Source organism: Microtus oregoni, unplaced genomic scaffold (assembly GCF_018167655.1).
Source record: "Microtus oregoni isolate MIOR12 unplaced genomic scaffold, Mior012 000024F_ref0000369, whole genome shotgun sequence".
In the NCBI taxonomy this organism is placed as follows: domain Eukaryota; kingdom Metazoa; phylum Chordata; class Mammalia; order Rodentia; family Cricetidae; genus Microtus; species Microtus oregoni.
In genome coordinates this window covers 36,692,382-36,707,366 of record NW_024543083.1, presented here as the reverse complement: position 1 = coordinate 36,707,366, position 14,985 = coordinate 36,692,382, and positions in this window count along the sequence as shown.

Below are 14,985 nucleotides of genomic sequence, written 5' to 3'. Positions count from 1 at the left end.
ACGGTTCAGTTGTAAGGACTAGGACGAGTTCGGATTCCCAGGACCCATGCTGGTTAGCTCACAACCATCTGTAATTTAACTTTAAGGGGATCCTGAAGCCTCTGGCCTCTGCAGGCACTTATGCACATATGTACACATATCTATGTGATTATAAATCAGGTATGCTTAAGTGATCTTGGGCAGTTAATTAAAGGAATCATTTAATCTTTATTTTTTTAAGATATAAAGCTATAATTAGGTTTTCTACACCTTTACATCTACTGTGTATAACTTTTTTTTTCTGTGTATAACTTTTATACTGAAGTGGTGAACAATAGACTATTCAAATTTAGTGCAGAATTTGAAACAGGTGCGGGGAGGGGGAGGTGGCACACGCCTCTAATCCCAGCACTTGGGAGGCAGAGTCAGGTGGATCTCTGTGAATTCGAGGCCAGCCTGGTCTACAAGAGCTAGTTCCAGGACAGGCTCTAAAATTACAGCGAAAGGTGCTGGAGAGATGGCTCAGAGGTTGAGAGCATTGCCTGTTCTTCCAAAGGTCCTGAGTTCTATTCCCAGCAACCGCATGGTGGCTCACAACCATCCGTAATGGGGTCTACTGCCCTCCTCTGGCCTGCAGGCATACACACACACAGACAGAATATTGTATACATAATAAATAAGTAAATAAATAAATATTTTAAAAATTACAGCGAAACCCTATCTCACAAAAATAAAATAAAATAAAAAACAAGAAAGAATTTGAAACAGGTGAGAATACACCTAGCTAGAGTCATCTCGAGTAGCTTTACTCAATAGCCTAGTACCTTCTAGGATAACCTGGAACTGTGGAAAGTCCACACTTAAAGCAGGAAGAAGATGGCGTCTTTGTGTGCTGCCACAGTGGCTGTATGTTGTGCTTGTTTGTGTGTTGTGGGCAGACAGAGTGGAGAGAATGAACAGAGTTCGCCAGAGATCTGAGGTCAGATGATTTAGATCAAAGAAACCTGCCTCCTCTTTCTGTTATCCCATCCATTCCCCACCCTATGCTTTCCTAGGTCCAGGAGTTTGTAATCATTTCTAACGTGGAGATAGACGTGGGATTTCTTTGCCGGGTGGTGACACAGCAAATCACTCAAGCTCTTCGGTCTCCATGAAGCTACAAAAGACTTACTTTATTGTTGTTGTTGTTGTTTTTCTTCTCATCTTTAGCCCCAGCCAGCTCCAGCCAGCAGGAATTTTGTCTATAATACAACTCTAGTTCGACAGCCATGACATTATCTAACAAAGTGACGGAAACACTGCCAACTGCTAATCTGAGCAAACGGATTTTTTTTTTGTTTTTTTTTTTTTTTTGGTTTTTCGAGACAGGGTTTCTCTGTAGCTTTGGAGCCTGTCCTGGAACTCCCTTTGTAGACCAGGCTGGCCTCGAACTCACAGAGATCCTCCTGCCTCTGCCTCCCAAGTGCTGGGATTAAAGGCCTGTGCCAACACCACCCGGTGAGCAAACTGATTTTTAATGCTTGCCTGAAGAAAGACTTGTCAGATGTGTCTGAAGATAATTCTTTAGAACAATGGTTCTCAGCATGTGGGTCATGACCCCTGGGGGAGTCAAACAACCCTTTCATAGGGGTTGCCTAAGACTGTCAGAAAACACAGATATTTACATAATGATCCACAACAGTGGCAAAATTACTGTTAGGAAGTAGCAATGAAAGTAATTTTATGGTTGTGGTCACAACATGAACTGTATTAAAGGGTCACAACATTATGAAGGTTGAGAGTCACTGCTTTAGACTCCTGGCAAGCTGAGAATATAAATTGTTAGTCTTTCTAAAAGCATGGGGCCAATATGTATATGCTTTTCTTCTACAATTTCACTTCTAGAACCATGGAGCTTCCCCCTTCCCCCAAAAAAGAGATAACTTAGAAACCATAGAATTGTCTACAAAAAATTGAGTAGATTACAATGTGCTTAAACAGTGAAAAACTCAAAAGCTATTATAAAAGGTAAGCAGGATCTATTCTTACTGACATAGTACATTGGTGTACATTGGTGTATTTTTGAGAAAATATAGTGCATTACCTGGTGGTCTCCCTTTCTGGTTTATATCCCCCTGTATGTTTTATTTTTACAGCACTGCTATTTCCTATTCTTAAGGATTCCACTGGATGTTCCTTTTAATCAAAAGTACTTTTGCTCCTTGAAACAATCTAGTACTAGTCTTAAGTGTACAAAAATAAAGCTTTCAATCTCCATCCTTGGTGCTCACTTCTGTGCACAAACTAATGTAAATGGTTTCTGAACTTCACTTACATTTCTGCTCTTAAAGAATACTCATGTATTCTTGCACGGTAGTCCTGATCTTTTTTATTGATTTTTATTGAACTCTACATTTTTCTCTGCTCCCCTCCCTGTTTCTCCCCTTCCCCCTTCAATCCTTCCCCAAGGTCCCCATACTCCCAATTTACTCAGGAGATCTTGTGGTTTTCTACTTTCTACTTCCCATATAGATTAGATCTTAGATTTATGTAAGTCCCATGCTCCCAATTTACTAAAGATATCTTGTCTTTTTCTACTTCCCATGTAGATTAGATCTATGTAAGTCTCTCAGTGTCAACATTGTTGTCTAAGTTCTCTGGAATTGTGGTTTGTAGGCTGGCTTTCTTTGCTTTATGTTTAAAAACCACCTATGAGTGAGTACATGTGATAATTGTTTTTCTGTGTCTGAATTACCTCACTCAAAATAATGTTTTCTAGCTCCATCTATTTTCCTGCAAAATTCAAGCAGTCATTATTTTTTTCTGCTGTGTAGTACTCCATTGTGTAAATGTACCACATTTTCCTTATCCATTCTTCAATCGAGGGGCATTTAGGTTGTTTCCAGGTTCTGGATATAACAAACAAAACTGCTATGAAGATAATTGAGCACAAGTCCATGTGGCACAGTTGAGCATCCTTTGGATATATACCCAAAAGTGTTATTACTGGGTCTTGAGGAAGGTCGTTTCCTAATTTTCTGAGAAATCACCACACTGACATACAAAGGGGTTTTACCAGCTTGCACTCCCTCCAGCAATGTAGAAGTGTTCCAGTCCTAATCTTTTAAATTGAGGTGATAGAACACACATTGTATGGTATATGATACACACATTATATACAACTTGGATAAATAATTTGATTTCTGTCAATATAAGAATCCCATGACCATCAGGCTAAGGAGGTGGCTAAGCAAATAAAGTATGTGCTGTGAACATGAGGATTGGAGTTCAGATCTCTAGAACCTATGTAAAAAGACTAGATAGGCTTGTTGGTTGCCTGTACCGCAGTCATTCAGGAGACACAGACAGCAGATTCATGGGGCATGCCAGCTAGCTAACCTAGTCAGAACTAGTAATGTCCATAATCAGTGAGAGACCCTGCCTTGGTAGAGCAGAGAGCAACTGAGGAAGATAATGTCAACTTCGTGCCATCACACACACACACACACACAAACATGTACACCCCTTCTATGTGTGCCCACAGATTCAAACACACATGCCACCTGTTATGATCTGCTAGACTGGGTACCCTGTACCTTTAAGAGACAAGCCCATGCACTCCCCCCTTACACCTAGACAAGGGGATCTTCTGCCTCCTCCAGCCTATGCTCTCTCCCTTCCCATCCCTCTTCTGAAGAAGTGGATGCTGCCTCTCTCTCCTCTCCCTTCCCCCCTCACTTGCCCCCCTTTTCTTCTTTCCCTTCCCTTCCATAATCCACTAAATAAACTCAATACCCAAACTCTCTCTGCATGGCATACCTGTCTGTCTCTCACCCACAATGGTTTCCCACTCGCCTGGAAAGCGCTGAGGCCTCAAGTGATGTGACCAGCTGACCCTCATGGTCTGTTGCTGCCCCTCGGGGGACTGCTACCCCCTTGGGTCACCTGCCAATGGCCAAGGCCTCTGGGGACTCGCTGAGTGACCAGCCGCTGCCCCTTGTGAGACCACCATCACTGGCCTCCCCTCCCACCATATCTTTAAAAAGAATAACACAATTCACAAAAACACTTGATATAGATATACTGACATCCACTTTGGTATACAGTATTTAGAGATTGCTTTTCACGGTACTCTTTTAAAAATGTTTTTAATTGAAATAGAATTGTATCACTTCCTCCACCCTTTCCTCCCTAAAACCCCTCCTATGTCTTGTTGATTGCCTCTTTACTTATATTTGTTACATATGTGTATATGTACATGTATAAGCACAAAAATATGTAAATAGAGCCTGCTGGGTCCATTGCTTGTTGTGTGTATTTGGCTTCAAGGCTGATCACTCTACGCTGAACAACCAATAAAGGGACTCATCCCTGGAAGAAGATAATTTTACCAGAAGTCAGTTGTCTGGAGTTTGTTGTCCAGGATTAAGACCCTGCTAAAATTTCAAACCATTCTAGTGTGTCCATTGATAATGCCATTGTTCCAGTCATTTATATAGCCGTTTCTAGGAAAGACTGCTTCATAGCCAAGTTCCTGGTATTCTGGTCCTTACAGTCTTTCCCTCCCCTTCCGAGACATTTTTTGTCATGGACTTAAATAATGTAGATGTGTTCATAGGAGTTGGGCTCCCCCACTCAGTTGACTATTGGAAGTCAGGCTACCTAGAGCAGCAATAGGACAGCTCTGGAGGCTGGAGTAGCAATGGGACAGCTCAGCCCTGGAGCAAAGGTGTCCTTTCAGGAAGCCAGGCTACCTGAAGCTGGGGTGCGGTGGGAGATGGTCTCCCCGCAGTATATAGGGATCTTGCTCCTCTCCTGGAGAGCCATTACAGCTGAGTTCTGCTCTGTTCCCTTACCAGAGCGTCCTAGCAGAGCTTTGTGCTTCTCTGGCTGAAGATGTTTCTTCTGCTAATACCCTGCTAAAGGGAAGCCGGGTGCAGAAATATAGCAATCTCCTCTGGCTCCAGCAAAATGTTGTTACTTTTCCTCCACTGGCCTTGTTAATGCCCCCCTAAGGAGCATCCTAGCAATGCTGTTCTTTTCTGCTCCTCCTTGCTGAGGCCCCCTAGGGAGCATCTCAGCAAGGTTTTTCAGCTCAGTCCCCTAAACCTTTGAATGAAGGTCATCACCCAAGACTTTTTTGAGAAAGAAATTTATTTGCGAAGGAGGAGTCCCAGAGAGGCTGCCTATGCCAGGGCGGGATTAATGGCAGCTCTCAACTGAAGGGTGAAAAGGCTTATATAGGTCTTCTTAGGGGCAGAGTTTTCCCAGGGAGACAGGGGATTGGCTATTTGTCCCTGCTCAGGGGCTGGTTAGTTTAGCTGGCCAGGGGCAGAGATGGCTCTCACTTCATGGCCAAACTGTGTTTCTTTCACTAGTCCTTTTTAGCTTTTTGACTCTTTTCTTAGGAACAGGCATATTTCTTTCACTGGATCTGATTCTAGGGACAAAGTGTGTTTCTTTGACACTAGTTTCAGAGCCAGGGCACATCCATGTCTTTAGTTCTGAGATCAGGGATAAAAATGTTTCTTTCCTGGCTCAGGTCTTAATACAGGGTGTGTTTCTTTCTCTGGCTCTGGGTGCTCAGCTGTTGTCAGTTTCCTGCTTCAGGTGTCCCTTTTACCCTACAGAAGCTGCATTAGAACAAGGAGGCAACATTGTCTAAGAACTCTTGAGTCTTGGTTGAGTTTGGGAACTTTGATTCTTTTGTGTTCTGTGCGCACTTAATTACTGTGACTTTCTAGTCAGTCTTGTTTTATAAGCTCTACTAGTTTGACTCCCTCTATGGTTGATGAGGCCCACACATGTCAACAGACTTGTAAATTTTCATATTGATAGTGAGCCTGGAATAGACATATTAAATGAGCTGGATGCTGGTGGCTCATGCCTTGGGATGCAGAGGCAGGCAGATCTCTGAGTTTGAGGTCAGCCTGGTCTATAGAGTGAGTTCCAGACCAGCCAGGGCTACACAAAGAAACCCTGTCTCGAAAAAAAAGATGTAGGAGTACTATTTTGGTATATAAAGAATGAAAATAAAATTTGGTTTTACCTGTGCTGAAAAAAAATGAAAAAAATTAACTATTTTCAGTTTTTTCTGGTTAATGTTTGACCCTGAGCTCCCAATACTTAAATATTTCAAGTTAATTTAAAAGATTTTTAACTTACAATGTTAACTTTAAAAATTAGGTAGCACTTGCCTGAAGTAAAGTCCCAAGGACTTGGAATTTCAGCCATTTGCTGTCTTTCCTGCGGGCCTTTCCCTTGCAAAGACCTGTGCTGTCCGTGCACACGTAAGCGATTGCATACTCTGATTCTTCCCTGTCCTGTGCAGCAAGCTGCACACGGTAAGTGCACCTCTGCACTCGATAGATTTACACTTAGAGGATCTTAAGATTGTTACAGTGCTGCTTGAAGGAGTTCTTCTACACCTGCATAGTGAGAAGAAAGAATTGAACCATCCCTCAGCACTTAGCATAATAGAGGGAGGGATCCCTTGTATAGTGGCTGGACTTAGTATTTTTACTGCAAAGACATTTGTGATGTTAGAATACATGATTTTTGTCATATGTTGGGAAAATGTTGAAGCCATTTTCCCCTTTTTTCCAGATAACCAGACAGCTAAATGGAGTCTGAGCAGCTGTTCCATAGAGGCTACTATAGAAACAGCTACAACAGCATAACAAGCGCCAGTAGCGATGAGGAGCTCTTAGATGGAGCAGGTGCTATTATGGACTTTCAGACTTCTGAAGATGACAATTTGTTAGACGGTGACACAGCAGTTGGTAAGTGCAGCATGTCAACTGAGAATTGTAGTCATGAATATCTACTAGTACATATGCTCTGAGGCTTTTGTTTTGTTTTTTTTTTTTTGAGACTAACATTTGGGGTAACTTTTTAAAGCCAAGGTAGACTCACAGAACTTAAAATTAACCATTTAAAAGTATCGGTCTCAGTGACCTTATACATAGTATTATCCTAAAATATTTTTACTACCTCCAGAATCTCCAATATTGAAGTAAATATTCAAATTTAAGTGTAATTCAGAGAGGTATGCAACCATTACATTGATCTCATGAAAACAGAGAAATAAACAAGTTCTGCAATTTCCCTTTAGTTAAGAAACAGCATTACCTAGATTCCTCTCTTCTTTCCCTGCCAGCAACTATTATTTGATTTCCATTTAGACTGATTTAGCGGGTATTTACACTTTCTGTAAGTGGGGTCACAATGTGAACTCTTATCTTGTGTTTTTAATTGTGTTTTGGGATTATTTGGGTTGTTGCACACGGTAGTGGTTATTTCCATTGCCGTGTAGTTTTTCCTTGTGTAAATATACTGCAGTGAGTTATTCTGTATATTCCATTGTAGACTTTAGCGTTTGCTGATAGTACTGCTAAAATATGTAAGTGCATGTGTTTTAGTGAAGTAATCTAACGCATCTTGAGTTATACTTAGTGTGCAATGCCTAAATCTAGAGTATGCGTGTGTCAGCATCATCACATAATGTCAGAGATACCCAACATTGTGGTGTGCTTATTTCTGTCTGTAGTGTGTGAAAGGTTAGTTGAGCATCTTTACCAAGTACCAAAGTATTACCGGTTTTAAACATTTTCACTGTTCTCTCATTTTGAGCTTATATTTCAGATTTGGGAGTTGAAATGCACTTATATATGTTAACTTGGCTTTTTAGGTTGCCTCCAGAAGGGCTATGTCAGTCAGCCTGTATTATAGAGGCCCATTATATATTCTGATTTCTCAGATACATTTATTGGAAATGTCTTCTCTTACTCTTGAAGTGTGTCCTTTCATTTTCTTAGTAAGATGTTTTGGGGGAAGCCACTGATTCTAATGAACTCTAGTTAGTATTTTTCTTTGTTCTTACTGTCTGTGTTCTTGTTAATGAGTCTTCTAAATTGGGTATGACGGCACACACACGCACTTCCAGGTGTTGAGACTAGGATAGAGAATCTAAGGCCAGCCTGGTTTACATAGCCAAAGGTCTGTTATCTAAAAATAAAGATTTCAGGTACACCAGGGGATCAAAGATAGATAGTATTCTGTTTTCTTCTTGTGCCATTCATATTTAGATCTAGAATCTTCTTGCATTTAATTGTGTGTAATGTGAATAAAAATTTAGATTTATTTTTTCTCATAGGCATAACTGGTCCAGTACCAAGGCAGGCAACTTTAACTGTTGTTAATCAACACTCTGGAAGACACTTTGGAAGATACCTTGACAGTTTTGTGTACTATTAGCTATAAGATTCAGCAATAATGTACCGAAGTATTTATTCCAGTTAGATGAAATAGTCACATGAAAATGTTTTAAAAAAAAAACAACCAAGTAAAGGAAAAAAAATAGAAAAAAAGCCTAAACAAGCATCCTAGTGAGAAGCTGTGCTGTGCTAGGTAGGGTACTACCCACAGTGTTACTCTGTATTTCTGTACATGCATGCTGGGCTTGTGCCCTTACAGTTCTGAAATGCATGCCTTTTTTTCAGTGAACCTCAGCATATGTCTATGTTTTGTGGTTAAATTTACTTGAGCAGGATATGCTTCAGTGTTCTTTTCTATATACTAACCCTAGTGGAGGGAGAAACTTAAATATGACTTGATTTCTTTTCATCCTCAGACTGTTTTTATAGTGCATCCCTGTTCTACTTTGCTTTCTGTTGCTTTGGTAAAATGCTGATGAAAAACAAGTTGGTGGGGGAAAGAGTTTATTCCATCTCAATGCTCACAGTCCATCATGTAGGGCAGCCAGGGCAGGAGCAGAAGCAGGAACAGCAGCAGAGCCCATGGAGGAGTGTTGCAGATCGTCTTACTCTCACGGATGCTCATTCAGCCACTTTCCTTATACCACCCATCCTGTGTAAGTTAGTAATCAAGAAAGTGGCCCCACAGACATGCCCACAGGCCAATCTGATGGGGGCAGTTCTGCAATTGAGGGTCCCTCTTCCCAGCTGTGTCAAGTTGATAACCAAGATGAGCCATCACAAACGTTTCTACAGCTTTCTTTCCCCATTCTCTTCGGATTTCAGTTACTTGTGGTTGAGTTTCTCACTGTGATGCTTAGGTTCTTCTGTATTTTCTATCTTTTTATGTATTTTTTCATTTTCATGTGACTATTTCACCTAACTAGAGTAAATATTTGGAACATTATAGCTAAATCTTATGGCAAAGGTACAGTTAATAACGGAAATTTCCAAACTGTATTCTAAAGTATCTGTGGAATGTAGCCATTTCGTAATATACATGCTATAATACACAATATTGTATTACAGTAATATATTGTTATTTCATGTTCTGAGAAAGTCTTCATATTACTGTGCCTTTTTGAGCATATTTCTTGACATTTGTGTCTAAGAATTTCAGTGCCCAAATCATCTTTGGTTCCATTTCTGTTGCCTAATTTTTTTCTTCTCTTTTTGGTTCTTTTTTGACTTTGGCTCCTGTAATTGTTAACTGACTGGATACTATGTACAAATAGTAGTGGAATTACTGGTAGCAATATCTGCACCAGAGTACTTTCTTTTATGCAGGGGACAGGCAATCTAGGATCTGGCAAGAGAATTTGCAACATAGTTTTAACTTTCTGTTAATTGGTCTCTTAGAATTATTTTATTCTTAGGACATTGCTTCTGAGAATTTTTTTGGTAGGAAACTGCTGCCTTTACCGGAGTTATTCATGATTCATTTATTTACTATGTTTACATTGTTGTGTCTGCATGTATGCCTGCAAGTCAAAGAGGGCACCAGATCTCATTATAGATGGTTGTTAGCTGGGAATTGAACTCAGGCCCTCTGGAAGAGTAGACAGAGTGCTCTTAACCTCTGAGCCATTGCTCCAGCACCCCCCTCTCTTTTGCTTCTTTTAGCACCTTAAGATTGCCAACAGCTCTGCTGTTATTATAATGACTGCTTCTTTGTCTTTGCTTATTTGTTTGGGAATCGTAAGTACTTCAGGGATAGAGTGGCACAGAACGAAGCTCTTTGTCTCTTTCTCCAGGATCAGTCCATGTAAATTCACATTGCTATGGTGGCTTTGTACTTCAGACTTTGAGCCTTTAAACCTTTCAAACTGTCAACTTTTAATCTTCACCTTCTGGGCCTCTCAGTTACTCTTGTTTATGAGCTTAGAAATGGCACAAAGCAAAAATGGTTGAGACTGTTGTGTTTGCCTCTGCTTCATTGCTTTTCAGAATAGTAACACCTCCAGGCTACTTCCCTGGGATGTTCTTTGATTTAAAAAGACAGCACTTGCATTATTAACCATTTGCTTTTTTATAATCATTATTTTTTTCTACCTAATTTAAGTGACATTTATTGGCAGTTATAAACTAGAATATATGCATTCATAACTTGAAAAATCAAGTGAAATGAACAACGTTCTCTCTTTTCCTCTCTTTCACTCTTTGGGTTTTTTATGTGGTGTATAAAATTAATCAGGAAAATAGAAGGGACAGGAGGAAGGGTCCAGCACTTTCCGTCTTCCCACTGTCATCAAGTGCTGGTGATGCTCTTATCCCAACTTTTAAGAAAGAGAACTAAGTAGAAAGGGAAGACAAGGGTACACAAATATGACCTACTAATTTTCCTCCAACCAAACCCACCAGTATACTTCTCTGTGTGTGTTAGCATCCAGGCACACCTTGGCCCTACCCTGTGGAAACCTGGCACAGGGCATCACGTCCTGTGCTCTGCCTCATGCCTCCTTCAGCAAATCCTACCTGCCTGCAAGTCAAGACACTAATGGTATGCTGGCATGAGGTGGGACTGGGAGTGTTGATCCCATGGTAAGGGACAGATACACCATCATACAGAATTTACTGAGAAGGAAGTTTACTGGGGAAGGGAAAGGAGGGGGGAGAGAGAGAGAGAAAAGGAGGGAGGGAAGAAGACAGTGACCTGCCTCCTCAGAGAGAGCATGAGTAGGTGGGGCTTGTATTTTAAAGGGACAGGGTACTGTCTGCCATGCCAGCGGGCATGGCACAAGGCATGACACACTGTGCCAAGTTCCCAAGGGGTGGGGCCAAGGTGTGCCTGGATGCTAACAGTTTGTCACTTACTAGAACTTGACAATATACCTAGCCAACACTAGCTGCTGGCAATGGGAATAACATCACTAGGTAGAATATTCATGAATCCTTTACTGAGATATCTTACCAACCAAATGAAATTAAGGCTGTATTAGCAAGGAAGAAGTTGGAATGGCCTTAGGGGAAGCAGACATTGGTGTTTTCTATATAAATTTTGTCCTTAAATATAATTATATATTTTTACGTTTGATAGATATCCTAAATACTATGTCTCAAAAATGAATTTGTTGGGGGCTGGAGAGATGGCTCAGAGGTTAGGAGCATTGCCTGCTCTTCCAAAGGTCCTGAGTTCAATTCCCAGCAACCACATGGTGGCTCACAACCATCTGTAATGGGATCTGGTGCCCTCTTCTGGCCTGCAGCATACACACAGACAGAATATTGTATACATAATAAATAAATATTTAAAAAAATGAATTTGTTTTCTTTTAAATGCTTTTTATTGCATGTGTTTATTGTGTGTGTGTTTATGCATGGCATGTTGTGTATGAGGAAGTCAGGATAACTTGGTGGAGTCAGTTCTTTTCCGTGTAGGTTAGAGGGAATCTAAACTCAGGTCATCAGGCTTGTTGACAAGTGCCTTTACTCACAGATCCATCTCACCAGTTCCAGAGAATTTTATTTTAATACACCTTTTGAATTGGGAAGAATATTGTACAAGGGGAAGTAAATGTAGTTGGGTATTTTTTTTCCCACTTTTTGGAGGCCCACCACCCAGCTCCCAAATAAATACACTAAGACTTATTCTTACTTATGAATGCTCAGCCTTAGCTTGGCTTGTTTCTAGCCAGCTTTTCTGATTTAAATTATCCCTTTTCTCTTTAACTACATTTTGCCTCTGGGCTTTTTATCTTTCTTCATTCTATAAGTCTTTCCTTCTTACTCCATGATTGCTGTGTAGCCATCCTCCTCTCTTTTTACTCTTCTTGTTCCTCCCTCCTCTTTCATCTCTTGAGTCTAGATTTTTCTTCTTATTTATTCTCTCTGCCTGGCAACCCCACCTGTCCCTCTCCTGCCTTGGTATTGGTTGTTCAGCTCTTTGTTAGACCAATCCAGTGTTTTAGACAGGCAAAGTAACACAGCTTTTATGGAGTTAAACAGATCAACATAAAAGAATGCAGTACATCTTTGCATCACTAAACAAATACTCCACAGCATACACGAATGTTAAACATCCTAAACTAATATTCCACAATAAAATAATGTATGAAGGTCCGGCAATAGGAATTATCTCTGAAGCAGCAAGTATCCTTGTGAGATACACTGTGTTCTTGTAGACAATGAGATATTACCAACAGCAGCAGAAAGGAGGGTGTTTAGAAGAGGTAGGGACCTTTACCGTCATGAACTCAGACAAATGTAAGAAAAGGCCTTACTTTAGTGAGAGCTCTAAAGAGTTATCACAGCCAATGGTAGAACACACAATTGGGAATAAGTATTTTTTCATAATTTAGTATTTGGTTTTTAGTTTTCCAAGACAAAGCCCCACAAAACAAATAAGCAACAGCAAGAAGTCACTGGAAAGTACCCAACAATGTTTTGCAGTGTGGTGAGTAGCCTTCAAATTGGAAACCTGAACTACATCTTGATTCAGCTAATTCTGTAACCTTTGGCAAGTCAGCCTTTGCATGCCCCATGTTTTCCTAATTAAAAGTAGTAGTCACTGAATGAGTGCTCTGAGAATTAAGTGCATTAGGGATCTTTACCCAGATGATATAAATTGATCATTAAAAGAGTAGTTTATTAATGATAGAGAATCAGTTAAGAGTGGCTGTTTCTGTTTTCTCCTGTATTCTTTCCACTTGGATGTGCTAAACTCTTTCATCCTAATATAAACAAATTCTTCTTTGAGAACATTCAAGCAAGGTATCATTTACATTTCCAGTATTTCTGATGAAAAGGATGTAGGCCTAGATATGGAATAGCTTGAAGTAATAAGAGAGAACTTGCTTTGGGACTCTCTACGAGATAGCTGTTTTTGTATAGCTTATAGTTTATAAATCCTTTAAAAATATACTTACTAATCTCAAAAATAAAGTCTACTAAAAGTAAATAGTAGGTGCTTTAAAACAGATAGTTATCAAAAATAGAAGTATTGTTAGGAATGATGACTGCTAGTAATACATGTGGATGGATGGCAAAAAGATGTGGCAGTATTTATATTAAGTACAGCTAATTTGAAAGAATATTTTAGTCAATTAAAACTTTTTGGAAATTGAAAACATTTTCATTGCAAATAACAGGAAGAAGGGCCAAGCTTTTGTTGCACGGGGAACCATATGGTTCTGCCATTGCCAGTGAAGCACATGGTTATACATCAGTAGAACTTAGAATGATTCTTAGCTAGTGCAGTCTTCAGGTGAAGTAAATTAATGATTCTCAGTGTAGGCAACCACAGACTTTAGCAGGTTTAAGCAGTTGCTTTGTGTTGTTAATGTAGTTATACTGTTTAAAAAATGAGCCTGTGTATATTTTTGTCTTGTCTGAAATGTTTAGCTGGCAGTTGTCAAGAGATCTTTAAAGTTTTTAGATTGTCTAAAACTGAATGTTAGAGTTGAGAAGGCTTACTCCTAATTGTCTTAATCTTTTTTTTGTTATAGTTGTTGTTGTTGTTTAGAAAACCCTTAAAATAGTTCAGAAATGTAAGATGCTTTAATTGTTGAAACTTTTGGGACGTATGATAGCTGGGATCGGAATACAGTTATTATCTTACTCATTTCTCAAATATAGGTTGAATGTTCTTTATTTGAAATGCTTAGAACCACGTTTCAGATTTTTTTTATAATGTTGAGGGAGCAGTATTTGCACCTATATAAAATGAAATTTCTGGGCAGGAGACTCATTTAAGCACAGAATTTATTTTTACACACAACCTGAAGATAATTTGTATGGTATTTGCAGTATGCCTGTTCCTTGTCTGTGACTGACTGTGACTAGCATGAAGTCAGGTGGAGAATTCCTGGTTTGTTTCTGTTTCATGTTGGTTCAGAAAGCTTCAGGTTTTATAGCACATTAGATTTTGGATTTTGGAATTAGGGATGCTGTATCTGTATATCAGTACATGAACTTTAGAACTCAAATGATCTGTGACATTAGACTCGGAGGTTCTGAGCGATTAAAAGAGGTTAGCATTCAGATATCAACCATTAGGTTCAGCTTCAGTAAAGATGTTCATGCTTTCATTTATATTGTATTCATTGTGTGTGTGTTAGACAGGGTTTCTCTCTGTAGCCCTGGCTGTCCTGGAACTCGCTCTGTAGACCAGGTTGGCCTCGAACTCATAGAAATTTGCCTTCCAAATGCTGGGATTAAGGGCATGTACCACCACGTGTATTCTTTTTGGGTTGAATATTCTTAAATCTTCCTCCATAAGAACTATAGGAAGGAGTGCTAGGTAAAGCACATGCAGAGTGGCCATTCAGGATGACAACACATATGCAGCAAGTCCTGCAGATAGAGCCTGGCATCAACATCATGAAACTGGCATCTAAGAAGGAGGCTCATGTTATCCAGGCCTTTAGCTCTTTCTGGGTAAAATCGTTGTGCAAATTTCTTTTGTATAGTGAGAAATAAAATAGTCTACTTTATTCCAGCCAAAGAAACAAGGCAGCTCATTAAAAGATACATAGAATTCAGCAATTAAGTGTTTATAAGAATGAAGCAAAAGGAAAGCCACCTGAAGCGACAAAATGTAGAAAAGAGACCAAGAAATAAATGTCACCAACATACTTAACACTTTAAAAATTATCTTATTCTATTGTGTGTATTAGTGTTTTGCCTGCATGTATGTCTGTGTACCCCATGGTGTCCAAGCTGGCCAGAATAGGGAGTCAGATCCCCTGGGACTGGAGTTCTGGACAGACCAATGTGAGCTGCCGTGTGGGGGCTGGGAATCAAACCTGGGCCCTTTGGAAGAGCAGACATTGAT